General features: G+C 33.2%; 1 protein-coding gene across 3 annotated transcripts in view; it reads right to left on the bottom strand.

The window, feature by feature from the left end:
• Positions 1-23,677, bottom strand: part of fgfr1b (fibroblast growth factor receptor 1b) — an 86,584-nt gene that overhangs the window by 61,144 nt on the left and 1,763 nt on the right. The gene's annotated exons all lie outside the window — the stretch shown is intronic.

Raw genomic sequence — 23,677 nt, 5'->3', positions numbered from 1 at the left:
AATATTTATTTGCCACACTTAAAGGACACATAGTTTACCTCTTTTTTATGATTTAATATTAATATTATGGTTCTTCTGAGTGTGACAGTTTAGGTTCAGTTTAAAACACAATTCAGATTTTTTATTATAATGTGTTAAAAAGTGTCATGTTGGGGGCGTGTCCAGAGTTTGGCTTAGTTTTGGCTTCCCGCCCACGCAACAAGGGGGCGGGGCCATGAGCTCACCCGCTCTGCGTTTGCAACAGAGTCTGACAGGCAGACTGTGAGAACGAGCTGGAGTGTGAGGTACAGCATTCAGTCGTACATGTACGACTCGGACACAGACCAAGCAGAGAGTAGAAAATCATTTGTGTCTTTGTACAGTTTTACAGCCAACTGTGTGCTAGTTTCAAGTGCCGAGCTTGTACACAGAAACTAATAACCACGCACACTGAATTAACTTTGACTGAGGCACCAGATGCGCCGCTCGAAGCCGCGACACGGCACACCAGACACTCTCTGTGGCGCGGCAGAAACATGAAGTGTCCCGAATCGTCGCGCCACACATTTTTGAATTCTAAACATAGGTTTCTGCAGCGGTCCGCGGCGCCCAGCCGTCGACTTGAGTGTACCCTGATAGAAACCTATGTTTAGAATTCTAAAACACATGCTAGTTAAGATCACAGGGAGCTTTGGGATCGCGAGAAATGCAAACGGCTGAAGTATAAGGTAGACTCAATGAGAAGTACACATGTTTGCAAACCTACCTAAAGATACAACCAATAATTCTGATTAGAGCGATAATGTGGAGAATATTGATCTTGTGTTGAGCCCAATGAGCCTTGCATCTAAAAATAGAGCTAGCGTGTTCCTTTAGTGATATCGCTTCAACTAAAGCTGAAAATGGCGGACGTGAATCAACAAACTGAGGATATGATGACGCGCCTGTCAATCAATATTGGTGGGCGGGGGGAGCGCTCTCCTACGTCAAGTTGCGGTCGGTTTGAAAACAGCTCCAATTGGTCCACCGTTTTTATGTTGTTAAATTGAAGAAAAAAGCACTGGGTGTGCTTATATCACCCCAATATGACGGTCTATACACCATACATGCACATATGTCTGTCCAAACAGCTTGAAAAGTAGATTTTTTACTATAGGTGCCCTTTAAGAGAAAGACTAAAAATACAGGAGAAATACGGGAAAATACTTTTACGGGATGATAGCGGGATACAACTGTAAAATACGGGAGAATCCCAAAAAAAACAGGAGGGTTGACAGGTGTGTAGGAGACAGTAATACATGTCTTTAATTATTATTAGTTTGAATTGATGCATCTTTGGTGACGTTTAATCAGAATCAGAATAAGTTTTATTAGATTTTCTTTGATTTATTTTTTTGCTATTTTGTTAAATTGTTTTATAATTTAAGAAAATTTGAGTACTATGTATAGCTAGTAAATATTGTATGATTCTATACAAATTAAATAAAATTAATATTATTATTATTCATTCATTTTGCTTCAGCTTAGTCCCTTATTTATCAAGGGTCACCACAGCGGAATGAACCACCAACTATTCCAGCATATGTTTTACGCAGTGGATGCCATTCCAGCTGACACCCAGTACTGGAAAACACCCATACACTCTCGCATTCACCAACACTCATTCACTACGGTCAATTTAGTCCACCCAATTCTCCTATAGTGCTTGTGTTTGGACTGTGGGGGAAATCGGAGCATCCGGAGGAAACCCACGCCAACACCGGGAGAACATGCAAACTCCACACAGAAATGCCAACTGATCCAGCTGGGACTCGAACCAGTGATCTTCTTGCTGTGAGGCCACAATGCTAACCATTAAGCCACCTTGTCACCATTATTATTATTCAGCTTTAAATAAATTTTAATTACAAAATATCAAAACAAAATTGTAACTCAAAACTTAGTAACATAATACAATTGTACTGTATTTATAGATAAAAAAGTAGCTTTGGTGGGCAAAACATACTCAAAGTACCTCAAAAGAAACCTCAAACTATTAAAAAGTATATCAAAAGCGCCATAAAACACAAACCCGGCTACATTCACAAAAACCAGACCCCAGAAATCATGCGTCACATAAGCTTAAAGACCATCTGGAAGCCACTAACTTGACTTCTAAAGCTCCTTTGCTGCTGTTCAATATTAATTAACTTTGATTAGCACAGACAACTGTTCATGCAAAAAATCTGTACTTCATAAATAATTCACAACTGATTATGTTAAAGTAACAAACAATGAAGAAACAAGCACAACACGTCAGTGTTTAGTAAATCTGTAGGGACCTGACTTGCTGATTTAAAAGGACATTTCATTTCACTTCAATAACGATAACTATACTCATCATATTTCACAAACGCTGGGTCCCACACAATTGATTTGTGTTGGGACAACATGAAAGTATTAAGTTAATTAGTGTTTACAAAGTTAATTGGATTGAAAATAAAACAATTAAGGATTCAAGGATTCATCTCAATTTATGCTGACAATAATATAGACAGTGCTGCACATTGCAATGTTTTGTTTTTCTGCAATACATATAGCGATTACAATTCAATGTTACCAGATGGCTTAAATAGCTTGATTTGGAAAATAATTAATTATTAATATAGATTGAATCATGTATAAATTATAATGAACAAATTACAAGCACATATAAATACAATATACAGCGCAGATTAAAAAAGGAAATAAACTGCTTTATAGGTTTCTCTAGAGTATTCAGATACACAAATTGAATGATAAAAATGTTAAATAATTGTTTCATTGTACACATAATTCAATAAAATTAATCTTTATTAAATGCAAATGATAAAATGTCTTCTGACCGAATGCTTTAAACTCCTGAAATGCTCACAGTCACTGCTTTAATAACATATGCATTTAATAAACTTTCACTCAATTATGGTCAAATTGTGCAGCGACTACACAAAATCACTTGTGTTTTGATCTGTTGTGCTGATCAATTATACATTAAATACCCAACATATAAACTTAACATTGCACATGTTACGATGTGACTATTGCGGATGTGCACATTGCGATATTGATGTTGAATCGATGTATTGTCCAGCCCTAATATACAGTTAAAGTCAGAATTATTAGCCCCCCTTTGAATTTGTTTATCTTTATTAAATATTTCCCAATTGTTTAACAGAGCAAGGAAATTTTCACAGTATGTCTGATAATATTTTTTCTTCTGGAGAAAATCTTATTTGTTTTATTTCGGCTAGAATAAAAGCAGTTTTTAATTGTTTTAAAGCTATTTTAAGGTCCATATTATTAGCCCCTTTAAGCTATATTTGTTCGATAGTCTACAGAATAAACCATCATTATACAATAACTTGCCTAATTACCCTAACCTGCCTAGTTAACCTAATTAACCTAGTTAAGCCTTTAAATGTCGCTTTAAGCTGTATAGAAGTGTCTTGAAGAATATCTAGTCTAATATTATTTACTGTCATCATGACAAAGAGAAAATAAATCAGTTATTAGAGATGAGTTATTAAAACTATTATGATTAGAAATGTTTAAAAAAAATCTCCTGTTAAACAGAAAACAGGGAAAAATATAAACAGGGGGGCTAATAATTCTGACTTCAACTGTATATCATATTATAGTACAATGTTTATACATTTAAGTGATTGATAGTCTATATATGTTGACCACATGGAAAGAACTATTTACTTTTTACATTTTTATACAATTTCTAAAACAAAAAAACGACCTTTACTGCTTGTTCAAATGAGTTGAAACAACACAATTCTTAAGGGCTTTTTCCAGGACAACTTAATTATGCTCAATCCACTTATAAAGGTAACTCAATCGATTTGTTTTGAGGCAACATGAAGGAATTGTGTGGAACCCTGCTTTATTTTTTACAGCTAAAAATGTGCACATGTTATAGTCCACACTTTTAGATCTCCAGAGATTAATAAAATGTTGGATGAAGAAATTTCATGTTAAAAAAAAAGATATAATGCTACAGTATATTATTTACACACTTAAAGGGACAGTTCAAAAAACGTCCTCACTATTTACTCACCTTTATGAGTTTTTTCTCTTATATTTTGAAGAAAGCTTAAAACCACCGACTTCCATAGTAAGCAAAACAAATACTATGGTAGTCAATAGTTACAGGTTTCCAACATTTTTCAAAACATCTTCTTTTGAGTTCAACAGATGAAAAGAAACTCAAACATGTTTGGGACAATTCAATAATGAGTAATTTGGGCGAACTGTGCCTTTAAAAGGTTAACATGAAGGGTCAACATGGTTCTTATGTACAGTTAAAGTCAGAATTATTAGCCGCCACCCCCCCCCCCCCCCCCCCCCCATTTCCCCAAATCATTTCTAATAACTGATTTATTTTATCTTTGCCATGATGACAGTAAATAATATTAGACTAGATATTTTTACTATTTCAAGACACTTCAATTCAGCTTAAACTTAGCTTTGACTTTTAAAGGCTTAACTAGGTTAATTAGGTTAACTAGGCAGGTTAGGGTAATTGGACAAGCTATTGTATAGCGATGGTAAATTTTTAAGGGGGGCTAATAATTCTGAAATCAACTGTATATATTTCCTATATATATTTTTTTCCCATATATATATATATATATATATATATATATATATATATATATATATATATATATATATATATATATATATATATATATATATATATATATATATATATATATATGAATGATACCAATATACATCCCAGTTTACTGCAGTAAAAAATAAAGTACACTACAGTATTTATTGCAGTTTAGCAGTTTACTATAGCTAATACAGTCTGCTAGAACACTCATTGCAGTGCTGTAAGTACTATAATACATTATAATAACAGTATGCTCAAAAACACTATAGTATTTATACTATAAATTACTATAGTATTTTTTCATGTTGGTCTCAATTTTGTTTGTTATTTATTTATTCTTGTATGTATATGTTTTATATATTTTGAAGAAAGTTGAAAACCTGTAACCACCGACTTCCATAGTAGGCAAAACAAATACTAAGGTAGTCAACAATACTTACAGGTTTTCAACATTTTTCAAAACATCTTCTTTTGAGATCAACATGAGGAAAGAAACTCAAACAGGTTTGTGACAAGTGAATGATGAGCAATTTTGGTGTACTGTCCCTTTAAAGAGGTCTACATGAAGGGTCAACATGGTTCCTACATATTTACACTTTAAAACTGGCAGGTTATTTCAACCCAATTTTGGGTGTAATAGGGACAAAACCAACTGCTGGGTTAATTTATTTAATTAAATGAAAATGACCAAATTTAAACCAATGTTTGGGTTACACTCAATTTGGGTTGAAATAAGCCACAATTTCTTAGCGTGTATGGCTCAAAAACACAATTATATTTTTATTATAAATTACTATAGTATTTTTCAAGTTGATCTCAATTTTATTTGTTATTTATTATTTATTCTTGTATGTATAATATGTTTTCTAAATTTTGAAGAAAGCTGAAAGCCTGTAACCATTGACTTCCATAGTAAACAAAAATACTTTGGTGGTCAATGGTTACAGGTTTACAACATTCTTCAAAACATCTTTTGTGTTCAACAGAAGAAAAGAAACTCACAGAGGTTTGTGACAAGTGAGTACGAGTAATTTTGGGTGAACTGTCCTTTAAAACGTTCTAAATGAAAGGTCAACATGGTTCCTACATATATATTTCCTATTAATTTTATATTACAATGCATCACAGTTCATACTGCAGTAAAAAATAAAGTACACTACAATATTTATTGCAGTTTAACAGTTTACTATAGTTAATACAGTATGCTGGAACACTCATTACAGTGTTGTAAGTACTATAATACATTATAATAACAGAATGGTTTAAAAAAACACTCTAATATTTTTACTATAAATTACTATAGTATTTTTTCATGTTGGTCTCAATTTTGTTTGTTATTTATTGTTTATTCATGTATAATATTTTCTAATATTTGAAGAAAGCTGAAAGCCTGTAACCATTGACCTCCATAAACAAAAATACTATGGTAGTCAATGGTTACAGGTTTACAACATTCTTCAAAACATCTTTTGTGTTCAACAGAAGAAAAGAAACTCAAAGAGGTTTGTGACAAGTGAGTACGAGTAATTTTGGGTGAACTATCACTTTAAAAAGGTCTACATGAAGGGTCAACATGGTTCCTACATATATGTTCCCTATATATTTTATATTACAATGCATCACAGTTTATACTGCAGTAAAAAATAAAGTACACTACAATGTTTATTGCAGTTTAACAGTTTACTATAGTCAATAGAGTACGCTGGAACACTCATTACAGTGTTGTAAGTACTATAATACATTATAATAACAGGCTTATGGCTTAAAAACACTATATTAAAACATTTTTACTATAAATTACTATAGTATTTTTTCATGTTGGTCTCAATTTTGTTTGTTATTTATTGTTTATTCATGTACAATATTTTTTAATATTTAAAGAAAGCTGAAAACCTGTAACAATTCACTTCCATAGTAAACAAAAACACTATGATAGTCAATGGTTTCCATCATTCTTCAAAACATCTCCTTTTTTTGAGTTCAAAAGATGAAAAGAAACTCAAACAGGCTTTTGACAAGTGAATGATGCATAATTTTGAGTGAACTGCCCCTTTAAAGAGGTCTACGTGAAGAGTAAACATGGTTTTCCCATAAGCATGAATCAATCAGGGGCCCCAGACCCCGGGACCCCTCACCCGTCAGCACAGGGCCCCCCTGTGTAGGTGTGGAGAAGCGTCCCGGCGGCGTCAAACACATCTGTTAAAGCTGCGGCCCCCTAACTCGCCACTTGACACTTGGCTTTTCCTCAGGACGTCGCCCAACAAAAGCCTCATGATCTGCTGCTTGTTTTTCTAGCCCCCCCTCCTCCAATAATCACACCGCAGACCATTTGCTTTCGCACCTCCAGCTCCAGCTCATTTACAATGTCAAACAACACAATTTAGCGACATATGTTTAGCTCTTGTTACTTTAAGAGTGAGGGGGAATTAGAGTATCAGTGAATGCAAACAAAAAGCATTTAACTTTTTAACCCTTGTGTGCTGTTGGGTCGTTTTCATCCACTCTGGGGTGATTTTAAGGCTAAATTTGGCCTCAGTTTTCACTGTGTTTCAGCAAATGGCATGATTTTTGCTGACAAACCTTATTATGACACGTATTTTGGGAAGAAATTCAACACTAGGCAAATTGACTTCCCTTTCGTTGTGTTGGGGGCTGTTTTTGCCCAATTGACTTCCATTATAATGACATTTTTTGATTGCAAAGCCATGACAGCATATAAGCATGTGTTCTTGATTGTTGCTAGTTTTCCCTGTAGGGAAGAGGTAACATTTGTCATTTTACTGTTGATCAACAGTTGCAGAGCAAAAAAAAAAGCGTAGTTTCTGGCTTTCATATGGAGTATAGTGTGTTTGTGTGTGTGTGTGTGTGTGTGTGTGTGTGTGTGTGTGTGTGTGTGTGTGTGTGTGTGTGTGTGTGTGTGTGTGTGTGTAAGAAAGAAGTTTTCACTTGCACATTTACAGTGATATGTCTGAGAAAATCAAAGAGGCAGCTCAGCACTCAGAACATAGTAAACATTGTAAGTGTACTTACGCATGTGCACTATAATCTGCAGTTTTACCCAATAGAACTCCATATATAAGCCAGAAACTCTTCAGTACAGGCCGATCGAAAGGGTTAATGCTGATGATCAACTGCAAAAATTGAACATATGACCTCTTCCCTAGAGGGAAAAACTAGCAACAATCAAGAATGCATGATTATATGCTGTCAAGGCTTCAAAATCAAAAAATGCAATTATAATGGAAGTCAATGGGACAAAAAGAGCCCCCAACATAATGAAAGGGGAGTCAATTTGAAAAGTAGGGTTAAAAACAGTTGCCAGCCAACACTTCGGACAATTTTCACCTTAATTTGACGGCTCTCCGAATATTTTCAGCTAGGAGTATATGAGCATAGTATATTAAAACATTTATAATAAAAACATCTTCAAACATCTTAATTCATAACTATTAAAAATTTGACTTTTTCAATCTTTTCAACATCAAGTCGTTAATAAAAATCGATCTCCCATAATGCAATTCAAAAAGCATAAATAAATAGGAAAATAAACATCAGTCAGAAAATACGAAAAACTTCAGTTTATTCATTTTTCTTCAGCTTAGTACATTATTCATCAAGGATCACCACAGCGGAATGAACCGACAAATATTCCAACATATGTTTTACACAGCAGATGACCTTCCAGCCGCAACCCAGTACTGGGAAACACCCATACACACTCATCCACACTCACTCAAACACTACAGTTAATTAAGATCATGTGTTTGGACTGTGGGGGAAACCGGAGCACCCGGAGGAAACCCACGCCAACACGGGGAGAACATGCAAACTCCACACAGAAATGCCAACTGATCCAGCCAGGACTCGAACCAGTGACCTTCTTGCTGTGAGGCAACAGTGTTAACCGCTGAGCCACCATGCCACCATACAGAGAACTTAATAACAATCGACGCACACACCTGCATCGTGAGCCGTGATCAAAACATACTTGATTTTTTTTTTTTTTTATATCCTACATATGATAGAGAAAAGAGCAGGAAGAAAGAGCCATGAAGAAATTTGTCTCAATTACAGTTAACAAAAAAAACACTCCTTGATAGAAAATTAAAGTCTTCTGCGAGTAGAGGGAGATCATTCTTTAATATGATCGCCTAAACTGTAAACTAATCTCACCGTCATCTCTTTTCTACCGTTATACATGGGGGGATGCTGCCGTAAATATTTAGTTAGCTTTACGATTAAACTAAGTTTGGTGGTGCAACACAAAAATATTTAGCAGTGTGTAAATTGTAACTTAAGTGTCCCTTTAAGTCTCAACTAGGCTACGTTTTAACTTAGGCACTGCTGGTGGGACCGGCCCCAGGAGAGGAAACTCTTGAAATAAAAATAATATTTAAAAAATGCTCAGCTCTTATGAAAGCTTCAGGTTTAAATAGTTTAGCTTTGTGCCAAGTAGCCATGTAATAAGCGGGATAATGCGCATCTAGGTGGTTGTTTTTGCAGATTATTACATGAAATACTCAATTCTGATTGGTCAGTCGTGACATTTCAAGGTTTGTTATTCTCAGATAACGTCAGATAAATAACACGGGCTCATCCGGGAACTGTTTTCAACTGTTTGGCATAGTCTTGTGAACAGTGGTGTAAAGTAACGAACTACAAATACTCAAATTACTGTAATTGAGTAGTTTTTCTCAGGAAATTGTCTTTTACTAAGTAGTTTTAAAAATGTGTACTTTTACTTTCCCTTGAGTACATTTTTAGTGCTGTATTTGTACTTTTACTCCAATTAGTCGCTGGTTCAAGCCTTGGCTGGGTCAGTTGGCGTTTCTGTGTGGAGTTTGCATGTTCTCACTGTGTTCTCGTGGGTTTCCTCCAGGTGCTCCGGTTTCCCCCTCAGTCCAAAGTCATGCGGTACAGATAAATTTGGCTAAATTGTCCGTAGTGTATAAGTATGAATGAGTATGGATGTATAGATGTTTCCTAGAGATGGGTTGCGGCTGTAAGGACATCCGCTGTGTAAAACATATGCTGGATAAGTTGGCGGTTCATTCCACTGTGGCGACCCCAGATTAATAAAGACACTGAGCCGAAAAGAAAATGAATGCTTTCCTTCAAACTGCAGTCACTACATTATTTTTTCTCGTCTATGGGGATTAGAATAATCATGCGAGACCAATCAAATCACACATAGAAAGTAAATCACATCATAATGAACTACCTCAAGACATGAGGCGCTTTATAATTGCAGCAAACTGTTTGGAAGTATTCAAAGTGTCCAAGAAGATGGCCAAAATCTTTGCACGCATTGATCCAGAGCCTGTTTAGATGCATGTCACTGATGAGAAGATGACAGATGTTTACTGTATGATGACCGAAATGGCCTTAAACACCCAGCAGGCACAAGACGTCAACTTGACGCCAAATTGATGTTGTAATCTAACGTCATGGGGACGTTGCATTTTGTTTGGAAATGAAAATCTGGTTGACGTCAGAACTCAACGTCAGGCCAACATCACTGTCCAATGTCTAACCTAAAACCAACCAAATATCAACGTCTAATGATGTTACAGCTTGAAATTGTGTGGACGTTACTACTATTAACATTTATCAGACGTTGGATTTTGGTTGCCATATCTGATGAATAAATGTCAATATTTGACGTCAATATGATGTTAGTTTTAGATGTTGGGTCGATGTTGGATTACTTTTTAACAATCTAAAAAACGACCAAATATCAACGTCATTTGACATCATTATTGGACATCAAAATAACATTGTCCTCAGACGCTGGCTAGACGTTGAATTTTGGTCGTGACAACCTAAATCTAACCTGATATTAACATCTTATGACGTTGTGTGCCTGCTGTACATGACTAGATGCACTACAGAATGTTACGTTTACACACACGTGCACAAATTACATGTAAGTGCATCACTTTTATTTCTTCTAAATTCACGTTTATTTCTATAGCACTTGTGGATACAATATAGATTGTGTCAAAGCAGCTTAGAAGTTCTAGTAAACTGAAACTATGTCGGTTCAGTTTTCAGAGTTGATGTTCAGTTCAGTTCAGTTCATTGTGGCTTAATATTCACTGCTGAAAGTCCAAACACTGAAGAGCAAATCCATCAATGTGCAGCTCCACAAGTCCCAAAACAAGCAAGCCAGTGGCGACAGCGGAGAAACAAACTTCACCAATTGACGAAAGTGAAGGAAACAAACCTCGAGAGAAACCAGGCTCAGCATGGGCCAAACTTCTTGTACAGAGGCCTTCCTGTACAGGCCCTCCAGGAATTGGATTTGACACCTGTAGTCTAGGCAGTCTAAAATCTTTAATTAATAAACTATTGAACAATGTTTTGAGTCGAATCTTTATGTTTTGTGGCAAATATCCATTTAATAAGCGGGATAAAGTACATCCAGGACTGTTGTTTACACAGAATGAAGCCGTTCAGTCTTATACAACAGCTGCTAATAAATATATCACGCTTCATTCTACCCATTTGGATGTATATTATCTCCATCTTAATTATGATTACCTCATTAGAATGATATGTCCATTACTGAGAGCTGTTTTTCCGAGTAGCTAATTATTGGGCTGAAGTGTGAGCTCTTGGCTTAATGATAGACGCTGGTTCTGCGGTGGGTGGCGCATGCTAAATGAAAAATGCTTGAATGCTACGTTTATGACGAGGCTGTAAACGCAGTTCATTTACCTCACAGGCGCTGTCCATAACCGTGTCAAAGCTGTAAAATCTCTTAAACGGATGAGAACGTGGAGTTATTTGTGGTACTTTTTCACACATGAAACTGCGGCGTGTTGGCGAGAGGCAAAGAAATGTTATTGGAGAAGCTATAAAACGTGTTTTGCAACAACAGTCACGAAAGCGTATTAAAAAACGTGTGAAGGTTTTGAAGGATAATAGCAAACATGTTATGCACTTTATACCAAGAGTCTGAAACTGATTTACAAGGGAAAATGGTTTGATAAATGCTTCATCTGACATTAAAAATACTACAGTTATTTATAGTAAACACTGGGTCACACTTTATTTTGATGGTCTGTTTGTTGAATTTAAGTTACATGGCAACTAATTCTCATTAGATTATAAGTAGACTGTTGGGGTTAGGGTTAGTGTATGTTGACATGTACTTGTAGAGTTTCTTATACTCAGTTAAATGTCTGTTGAAAGAGCAGTATCAACTGATATTAAGCAGACAGTCTACTAATACTCAAATGGACCATCAAAATAATGTGTGACCAAACACTGTAGTATTTAAATTAGTCTTGTGTGGTGATTCTATGGTGAAACAACTATAGTAATCAGTGTTGGGCAGCAGCGTCGCTACAAATAGCGATGCTACTAGCTTAACTACATTTCTCAGTGGCGTGGCGGTAGCGTCGCTACTTTATAAATCCAATTGTTTTTCAGTAGCGAAGCTATTTTTTTAGTCAAGTAGCACAGTAGCGTCCACACAAGCTACATTTACTGATTGCAGATTATTAAGTGACCGCACCAATATTCACGGAGCTGTGAGGCCGGTGTCTAGCCGATGAAGGTAGATCCATATGATGGCGAGAATGACGATTTCTTTTCTTCCTCTTTTGGTTGATACCAAACTTTTTGGTGCGTTCCGGCCATCTCCCGCTCTGGTCGGTGACGTCGCAAATCAATCATTGACACGAGAAACTTGCTTAATGGAAAGATGACCGAGGGAGAGGAGTTCATCTGTTAATATTTTCAAGTTACTAACCATAGAGTTACGGGATCAGAAGGATATCAATCTGAAAACATGTTTAATATTTTAAATGAGGAAAATAAACACACGTTATGGATGTGACAAAAAAGTTTGCGAGTTTACAGTGTACAACATTTTTTGTAGAAATTCTGTGAATTAAGAGTTGCTCTCTATTACAGCGTTTCCCAACCCTGTTCCTGAAGGCACACCAACAGTACACATTTTGCATGTCTCCCTTATCTGACCCATTATCTTCAGGTTTTGGAGTCTCTTCTAATGTCCTGATGAGTTGATTCAGGTGTGTTTCATTAGGGAGACGATGAAAATGTGTACAGTTGGTGTGCCTTCAGGAACAGGGTTGGGAAACACTGCCCTATAGAACAAATATGAATAATTTAATTTTATTTGACATTTTTGCATTTATAAGCAAAAAGCTCCATTATGTTGTTTGTTTGTTTGTATACTTTATTGTCCCTCAAGGGGAAATTTTCTGTGGACTCACACAGCACTTCAGCAGGTTCTAACATAATAACAATTAAAAATAGGTCAACATGCAAAAGAATTACATACACTATCGATCAGTGTTCAACAGTCTGATTGACACTGGAATAAAAGAGTTCTTCAGTCTGTTCTGCTTCCAGCGGAAAGTTCTGTATCTTCTACCAGAAGGTAAAAGATCGTAAAATGGAAAGAGTACATGAGATGGGTTACTTAAAATTCTTTTCGCTTCATTCAGAGTGCATTGCTCGTGGAGTGTTTGTATACTAGTAAAAGTTTCAGATCCTATTAGTCTTGTAGCAATTCTGATAATATTGAAAATGATTGATTTCAGATTTAGAGAAAGATTGCCATACCATGTAGATAGACCATACCTGATAACACTTACAAATACAGCTTGATAAAATAAGTACATGATTTTCTTATCAACACCATAAAACCATAACCTTCGTAGAAGATACAGTCTTTGGTGAAGCTTTTCACAGATCCACTTTACGTGAGTGTCCCATGTTAGAGACCTGTCTATGTAAATTCCCAATACTTGTATGACTGTACCTGAGTGATTTCTTGATTATGTACAAACACTAGTAAATGCTCGAGAACACACTTAGGATCAAAGATTATTTCCTTTGTTTTGTTTTGTATTTACTTTTAAAAAGTTTTCGTCGCACCACTCAACAAGTGAATCAATTTCAGAAAAATAAACAGAAACAGGATCTTGTTTGTTTAGCAAACTTAAAATTAATGTATCGTCTGAGTATTTAAAAATAAGATTCTGTGAGTGCCTGCTTGAACACTCATTAGTATATAAAGTAAATAGAAGTGATGAGCTCACACAACCCTGAGGGACACCAGAACTACTGTATTATATTATGGATGTGACGGATGTAAAATTGCCACTTGTGTGACTTTAGTAAACCAAATATTATTGTTCGAAAACATTATTTTTAAAGCACTGTAAAACACAAGCCTACAAAAAAACGCAAAAACTGTTTCGCTATTTTGGCGAAAATTAAAAATTTTTCATGGCAAGGTTGACAATTGCATGGAATTGCTCAGATATATATATATATATATATATATATATATATATATATATATATATATATATATATATATATATATATATATAGTTTACTGTAGTAAAGGCTAAAGTATTATTTCATGATGGTTATTAATGATACTACAATATGTGAGTTAGTGTAATTTAATGCTTATTCGTAAATATTTCCCTTTACTATACATTACTATAGTATTTAAATGTGTAACACCTGCTTTTATTGGATTGGTAGTTTTTGCTGTTATATACTATAATTTGTTTCTGTTTGGTACAATATTATTTACAGTAAATAACTGAACTATTCTGCCTCATATGATTCATTGACAGTTTTAGTGATCACTAAGATATTAAAGATAATTTAAGTTGCTTCGATTTAAAAATGAAAATTGCAAAAATAGCTTAAATGTACTTTTGCAAAGTAGCTTTTAGCTTAGCTTGCTACATTTCCCATGGTGTAGCTTTTAATGTAGTTAAGCTACATTTTAAGTAGTGTAGCTAATAGCTTAGCTCACTACATTTTCAAGTAGCTTGCTCAACACTGATATAAATATAAACAAATGACTCAATACTGTAGTTTCTGCAACTATAGTGTATTATACTAATACACACGGTTTACTGTAGTAAAAACTAAAGTATACTAGTCTTAATTACAGTTTATCAGTTCATTATACAACATTATGCTGAAGCATTCATTAACAAAGAGATGGAAATAAATATAATACACATTACAGAAGGGTTAAAAACACTATAGTACAGTGATTCCCAGTGGGAGTCACGGGACAATGACAGAGGGTCGCTTGGTGATTTCCAAAAGTCAAATAAATTTGGTTAAACTATAAGAATTAGCATATTTTACCCATAACCTACAGAAGATAAAAATAGATAATAGTTACATAAAAACAACAACATGCAAATGAAAAACCAACAGCCGTTCAATTATTCTTTTTCTAGATTTGGTGTGTTTACGTTAGATTAACAACCCAGCAAGTGTCAGCAAGCGAATCAAGGCAAAGTGTCTTTTTAAGTGTTATAAATGGGATTGTTCATGTTTTTTATTGTAAGATGCTCATTATAAAATATACAAAAATGTATAATTATTAATACAATTAAAATATTTAAAATGTAGTAGCTTATGGTATTAATTAAATTATATAATGAATTATAATAATAAAACAATAGGAAATTACATTGACATGGTTACAGTTTGGTATATATACCTCCGGCCTACCACCCTCAATCAAGTTTAGTTTTTGGCCCTTCATAAGAAAATATTTGGGCACCCCTATGCTATGATAGTTTTTTTTATATGGGAATCCCATAATGGGATTTCTTATGCTTTTTCATATTTGATGTTCAGGGAGAAAAAAATAAAATATTATTTTAAAATACTCAGCTTTTATGAAAGAATCGCACTTTACAATATGCTTGGATTTGTCAACATTAGTTAAGACTAGGCATGTGCCGGTATCACATTTTCATGCTGCGATTAATTGATTGAGCTTTTATCACGGTATACGGTATTATCAGGATATTGTAATTTTACTAGAGAAACAGGTAAAAAAACACAAAAAACTTCAGTTTCATCAACTTAGTAACTTTAATAGCTTTTTAATTAACTAAAGGTACTTTAAACATTTAAATACAAATAAATATAAATAAAACAATACACAATATAAAAGTAAACTTGAGCAATTATATTAAAGTGAATGTGCAAAGGGAAACCGTCTTCGATCAGCAATCCCTCTGCATTTTTTGGCACCCAAAATATTTCCAAACCTCTGACATTTTTTTTTGAAGGGGGATAAATTGTCGGCAGCGTTCCTCCTTCCGCCATGCTTCTTCTTTGTGTGAGGATTATAGTGCGGTGGCAGCGGCGGCGCGCACTGCGTGCACACAGTGCTTCTACATGTGGGGATTGTTTACATCAGAGTGCGCATCAGTTCTGCGCAGCATATACGCAGTGTTTCTTCAAGCGCTTGATGGAAAATAAGCTAGGCGCTCTAAGAATATAAATTCGGATCTATTATTTTTCACGGTATTTTGAAGTGCCCGCGATAACAATATCGTACATATTCATTACCGTGATTTATCGCATTACCGAATACCGGCACAAGCCTAGTTAAGATGAACATGTAGTGCATCTTCATAAATGTTACATTTTGAACGCACTCATAAAATAAAAAGCTGCATTTTTTAAAATAGACTAAATGTAAACGAACATTAAGATTCATATTTATACTAATAGACATTTAAAAATATGCTTTGTCAAATGCTAAGCCCATGTCAAATAATGCACGTTACCAAATATTGTCCAAAAACAAAATAACTAACTAAAATTAAATAACACAAATAATAAATCAAAATTAAAATAATGATGATGATGATTATTATTCATGCAAATTACAGCCAAAAATACACATAAATTCTAGATTAACACCTAAATAATAAAAATAATTATACTTTTATTTTCATATTTGGGCCCAAACAACCTTTGAGTAATCAATTATAAAGCAAACTGCTTTATACAAAAGTCTTCAAAAGGTTTAAATGCAAATGCACAAACTTTAACTCGACTATCAGCAACATAAGTGGAAAACAGCCTTGAAACCATGCAGTCTTTTCAGAGATGCTTGGATTTGTCAACCTTAGTTAAGATCAATGTGTACTGCATCTTTAGGTTACATTTTTAATGAACTTATAAAATCAAAACAAATTGTATTTGTTAACATAAACTAAATACAAAATCCACTGTAAACTGACATTAATATTATATTACTGGACAAAATATGCTTTAAAATAGAGGTTTTGCATTGTTAGCTTATGTCAAATAATGCATGTTGCCAAATATTGTCTACAAACTAAATTATTCAAATGAAATAAATCTAATCATTAAATCAAAGCTAAAATGATGATTATTATTCATGCAAATTACAGTAAAAAATACATAGAAATTCTAGATTAACACCAAAATAACTAAATTAATTATACTTTTATTCTCATATTTGATCCCAAACAACCTTTGAGTAATGAGTGATACTGCAAACCTCTTTATATACAAGTTTTCAAAAGGTTTAAATGCAAATGTGCATATTTAAACTCGACTATCAGCAACATAAGTGAAAAACAGCCTTAAAAATAAGCAGTGTTTTCAGAGATGCTTGGACTTGTCAACATTAGTATGTGATATGTAATGCACTGTAAACTAACATTAACATTTATACTGATGGACATTCAGAAATATACTTTAAAATAGAGGTTTCGCATTGTTAGCGTATGTCAAATAATGCATGTTGCCAAATATTTTACAAAAACTAAACCAACAAAATTTCTCAAATTAAATAGAACTAACTACTAAATCAAAATTTAAATAACGATGATTATTAATCATGCAAATTACAGCAAAAAATACATAGAAATTCTAGATTAACACCCAAATAACTCAATTAATTATACTTTTATTCTCATATTTGACCCCAAACAACCTTTGAATAATGAGTGATACTGCAAACCTCTTTATATACAAGTTTTCAAAAGGATTAAATGCAAATGTGCAAATTTAAACTCGACTATCAGCAACATGAGTGGAAAACAGCCTTAAAACTAAGCAGTGTTTTCAGAGATGCTTGGATTTGTCAACATTAGTATGTAATATGTAATGCACTGTAAACTAACATTAACATTTATACTGATGGACATTCAAAAATATACTTTAAAATAGAGGTTTCGCATTGTTAACGTATGTCAAATAATGCATGTTGCCAAATATTGTACAAAAACTAAACCAACAAAATTTCTAAAATTAAATAGAACTAACTACTAAATCAAAATTAAAATAACGATGATTATTAATCATGCAAATTACAGCAAAAAATACTAGCATTCTCATATTTGGCCCCAAACAACCTTTGAGTAATCAGTGATACTGCAAACTGCTTTCTATAAAAGTCTTCAAAAGGTTTAAATGCAAAACCGCAAACTTTTAACCCAACTATAAGCACCAAAAGTGGAAAACAGGCTTGAAACCATGCAGTGTTTCCTCCACAGTCATGCAAGAAGAGCATTTGAAAAGCCTATTGTGATAATTAAGGGTTGGGCTTTGCAGTGTTCCCAGCCCCCCCTGAGAGTCCCGGCCGGACCCTTAATTACTATGCTGCTGCATCCATGCATGACATTCCTCCACTCGCTGTTTGTTTTGGGAGATAGTCATGCAATCCACCCCTGGACCTCTCTAAACCCCCCGCGCTCCAATGCATAGGTACTTATCAGACTTTACACCTGTAATTGTCTAGATTAAGAAAGGAAATCCGAGTGAATTATTTCTCCATTTCCCTTCCTATCCACACCTCACTGCGCATAGTCCCTGAAGCATTACAACAACGTAGGAATCACTATATAGGCAAGGCAAGGCAAGTTTATTTATATAGCACATTTCATACACAGTGGCACAGTGGCAATATAGTGCACTGTAACATTTATATATGCATATTTTGAGATGAATGTTTTTTTTCCCCATTTATTTCTGCTTTTGTGTTGCATTATGGGAGCTTGATCCTTCTTCCAACAACTTTTAACCTTTAAAAGTTGGAAAAGGTGACATTTCTGAACATTTTTAATAGTTTAAAGTGGTATGTCTGGGTTGGTGTTGAATATTACGCTTCAGAAACCTTGTAATACCACCATTGCATTTTCTCGTTTCTCTAGATATGATTATTTATTATGTATTTTGTTATTTCAAACTACTAAAATGTCAATAAAAGTCCCCTTAAAATGTAGAGTTGAGTTTTCAACATCAAAAGTGGACAGAGCAGAGATCAACATCCCAATTCACAACCGGAAATACACAAAAACCAAATATGCAATCTGTTTATTAGTAGATATTTATTAGTGTGGTTAAATATTGTGCAGCAAATACATATGTGGGAATTGCAGATGCTTGATTATTAAACCACACTGAACTGGGCTCAACTGAACTGAACTTAAACACTGAAAACTGAACTACACTGTTTCAATTTACTATGATCTTCTATGTGAAGCTGCTTTGATTAATCTACATTGTAAAAGCGCTATACAAATAAAGGTGAATTGAATGCCGAATATAATGCTGAATATAAACTTTAAGCTACATGGTTAATGGATTTCTTTACCTTGAAAAGCTACTTTATTATTTCAACTCCATTTTTGATCAAATGTAAACAAAACCAACCAGTTTTTTTAATTTATAGGAGCAAATTTAATCCAAAATTTGCGTTTGTCCATATTTTCCCATTTTTTAAAATGCAGTTAATGATATATTATTGCACTGATCTTACGTTTACAGAATTTGCTCTTATAGATGAAGTCAAAATTATTCGCCCTCCTGTGAAATTATTGTGTTTCAAATATTTCTCAAGTTATATTTAACAGATTGAGGAATTTTTCACAGTAATATTTTTCTTCTGGAGAAAGTCGTACTCGTTTTATTTCAGATAGAATAAAAGCAGTTTTTAATTGTTTTAAACCCATTTTAAGGTCAATATTATTAACCCCCTTTAGCAATATATTTTTGCATCGTCTCCAGAACAAACCACTGTTGTACAATGACTAATTACCCTAACTTTACCCTAATTAACCTAGTTAAGCCTTTACATTGAATGGTAGTATTTTGAAGAATATCTAGTCAAATATTATGTACTGTCATCATGGCGAAGGTAAAAGAAATCAGTGATTAGAAATGAGATATTAAAACTATTATGTTCAGAAATGTGTTTCTAAAAGAAAATCTTCTCTCCGGTAAACAGAAATTGGGGAAAAAATATAAAAGACTAATAATTCTCACTTTATATAACACAATGAACAAAAAATAAACACATGCATGATGTTCCCAGGTCAAAAATGACAAGATGAAAAAGACGAGACAGTACCATTTTGGGGATAATGCACAGAGCCAGATCAGTCTCGAACATAATATATTTGCAAAATATAATAGGGTATATGCGGAAGTACGCTAAAGGACTTTTAATTTGTCAGTAACCTGGGTTAAGCACTTCTGATAAACTGTACGCCATTACAAAATCGGTGTGTTTAAGGTCTGTTTTCTTAAAAAAATCAGTGATCTCCACTGGCTGAGTGATATCCGATATAAAGTGGGTCTCAGATTGTACAAGAAGCACTGCATTAAATAACATTTTCCCCCGCCATGCCTTTAGAATATGAACATTTATTTTACACCAGTATATTCAATGGAGCTTCTTGTACAATCTGGCGATTCTGATGGGCGCGTGCGAGTAAAAGGCTTTTTGTCTCGTTTTGAGCTTGAGCAACTAAATGAATGCCGAAGTCTGTTTAACTGATTGTATTTTAATTACATTACAACATCAACGCTGTAAAAGGAACCATATAAAATGGAAAAAAAAACTCACATTAACCGTTCACCAGAAGTTTATCAGTATGGGAAGAAACACTAGCTCCGCATATACCCTATTCATACATCCACAACACAATTCACATTTACTAAATCCAATTTGCAAATCCAAGTTCAAAATTCATAATTAAAAGAAGTAAATTCATAATATATACAAATCCAGTTCATTTGGCGAAAATATTTACGATTTTATTTGTGAATTTCTGTGTTGTATTTATAAATATTGTAACTTGATAAATGTGAATTGTGCTGTGCATTTCATTTCATTAATGTATTATTTTTGAGACTGTTCTGGCTCCATATAACACAACAGAAGCAAGTAATTTCTAAAATTCAGGTCATTTTTGTCCCATAATGCCAAATTAGCAAACTAACAGACTTTTTCAGGATGTTTTCCTGAACAAATCTCTGACCAGTGGCTCAGACCAGGTGCATGAACACAGCTTGTCTTTCAGCGTCTCCAATATTACACACTCACTCTGGATGGACGCCAGCATGACTGTAATCCAGCACAAGAGACATGAGAATGAGGAGGCGGATTGCGGCAAAAAAATAAACTAAAACTTCATGAATCATTTCTGAAAATGAAGCTGATGGAATAAAGCAGTCATACTACAAAATATGCTATTAAAAAAGTCAAACCTATCTGTCCTTTTTGAAATTTGCATTATTTTTCTAATATTTCCCAAGTGGTGTTTAACAGACTAAGGAAGTTTTCAGAGCATTTTGAATATTATATTTTTTTCTTTTGGGAAAAGTCTTATTTCTTTTAGTTTTGCTGGAATTAAAGTGGTTTTAATAACAATTTAGGGTCAATATTATTAAGATTTTTTCTAATTGACAACAGAAAAAACACTGTTATCCAATTAACCTAGTATGACAATAACTTAGTTAGGCCTTTGAATCTCACTTTAAGCTGAATACTAGTATCTTGCAAAATATCTAGTCAAATATTATGTGCTGACACTTTTAATAATACTTTTGACTTCCACTGTATATCTCCAAATTCTTATTTAAAGAAGCAGAAGTTTTGTTTTCAGAAATAATAAGTAAAAACAACGTGAATTTTTCTTTAAAACAAGTGAAATAATCATTGGATTGAAATAAGAATATTTTATTTAGTCCACTTGCAAATTATTTAGCTTTTTAAAGGAAATCATTTAATTTTGACTTGTTCTGTCTGTAAACAGACCCATATTTTTTCACTTGTCTAGAAAATGCTTTTATATTTGAGTTTTAAGTATTTGGACTAGAAACAACCAAAAATTTGCTTTTATGTTTAAAATATTTTCTAATATTTGCACAGGGAACAACTAGAAAATGCTTTTATATTTACAGGCTTCCAAATATCTTGACTAGAAACAACCAGAAAATGCTTTTATTTTTAAGGGTTTTCAAATAGTTGGGCTAAAAACATCTATAAATGCTATTATTTTAAAGAGTTTTTTTTAATATTTAGATGAGAAACAACCAGAAAATGCTTTTATATTTAAGAGCTTTTAAATATTTGGACTAGATACAACCAGAAAATGCTTTTATATTTAAGAGTTTTTAAATATTTGGACTAGATACAACCAACAAATGCTTTCATATTATAAAGTTTTCAAATATTTGCACAAGAACCAACTAGAAAATGCTTTAGTATTTAAGAGCTTTCAAATGTTTTGGACTAAAAACAACTAGAAAATGATTTTATATTTAAGAGCTTTTGAATATTTGGACTCGAAAAAACTAGAAAATGATTTTATATTTAAGAGCTTTTGAATATTTGGACTAGAAAAAACTAGAAAATGATTTTATATTTAAGAGCTTTTGAATATTTGGACTAGAAAAAACTAGAAAATGATTTTATATTTAAGAGCTTTTAAATATTTTGGACTAGAAACAACTAGAAAATGATTTTATATTTAAGAGCTTTTAAATATTTTGGACAAGAAACAACAAGAAAATTATTTTTTATTTAAGAGCTTTTAAATATTTGCACTAGAAAAAAATAGAAAATTATTTTATTCTTAAGAGCTTTTAAATATTTTGGACTAGAAACAACTAGAAATGCTTTAGTATTTAAGAACTTTTAAATGTTTTGGACTAGAAACAACTAGAAAATTATTTTACATTTAAGAGCTTTTAAATATTTTGGACTAGAAAAAAACTAGAAAATCCTTTTATATTTAAGAGCTTTTGAATATTTGGACTAGAAAAAAATGAAAAATTATTTTATATTTAATGAACTTTTAAATATTTTGGACTAGAAAAAAACTAGAAAATGATTTTATACTTAGGAGCTTTTAAATATTTGCACTAGAAAATGATTTTATATTTAAGAGCTTTTGAATATTTGGACTAGAAAAAACTAGAAAATGATTTTATATTTAAGAGCTTTTGAATATTTGGACTAGAAAAAACTAGAAAATGATTTTATATTTAAGAGCTTTTAAATATTTGGACTAGAAAAAAAACTAAAAATCCTTTTATATTTAAGAGCTTTTGAATATTTGGACTAGAAAAAAAAAGATTTTATATTTAAGAGCTTTTAAATATTTGGAATAGAAAAAAAAATTGAAAATGATTTTATATTTAAGAGATTTTAAATATTTGGACTAGAAACAACTAGAAAATGCTTTTATATTGAAAAGTTTTCAAATATTTGCACTAGAAAAACAACTACAAAATGCTTTATTATTTAAGAGTTTTAAAATATTTGCACTAGAAACAAATAGAAAATGTTTTTATATTTAAGAGTTGTAAAATAGTTGGACTAGAAACGAGATTTAAAAAAAACAAGTAAGAAAAGCAGACACATGTTAGGAAACCAACTCAGTGAGTCACTCTTAATCACAAAGTGCTCATACATCAAAATTAGCATAATTTCTCAAATATAACAGTGACTAACAATATATAGACTGATTCCAGAAGTCATAAAAGCCCCCTGATCACTAACAGAGAAACAGATCAGTCTGGAAAGGTTTGTTTCCTCAAGAAGCGCAACACATCCATGATAAACACTGGAGAGACACAATGCCACCTAGGGTTTTACAGCTCAAAATAGGTCACTTTTCATATTCATTGATATGCAAATCAAGGGAACACAATGTAGCATTCTTATTCTACTCCTGCTGTGAGCACCTATTCAAGGTTTGTCTCTTCATGAATGTGCAAACACAATGGAAATGAGAATGATTTACTTTTAAAAGTGCACCCATGCGCACGTACTCACATGCAATTTCTACTTTATATAAATTTACTTGAGTAATATACATAATAATACCTCTTATAAATAGGAAAAATATTTCCTTAAGCGTTTTTGTTCGCCTATGACTTCATTTCACTATCCCATCCATTTTAAAGTCT

Source organism: Danio aesculapii, chromosome 10 (genome assembly GCF_903798145.1).
Source record: "Danio aesculapii chromosome 10, fDanAes4.1, whole genome shotgun sequence".
Classification (NCBI taxonomy): domain Eukaryota; kingdom Metazoa; phylum Chordata; class Actinopteri; order Cypriniformes; family Danionidae; genus Danio; species Danio aesculapii.
Note: the sequence above shows the minus strand (reverse complement) of the source record. Positions and strands in the feature narration are given on the sequence as shown.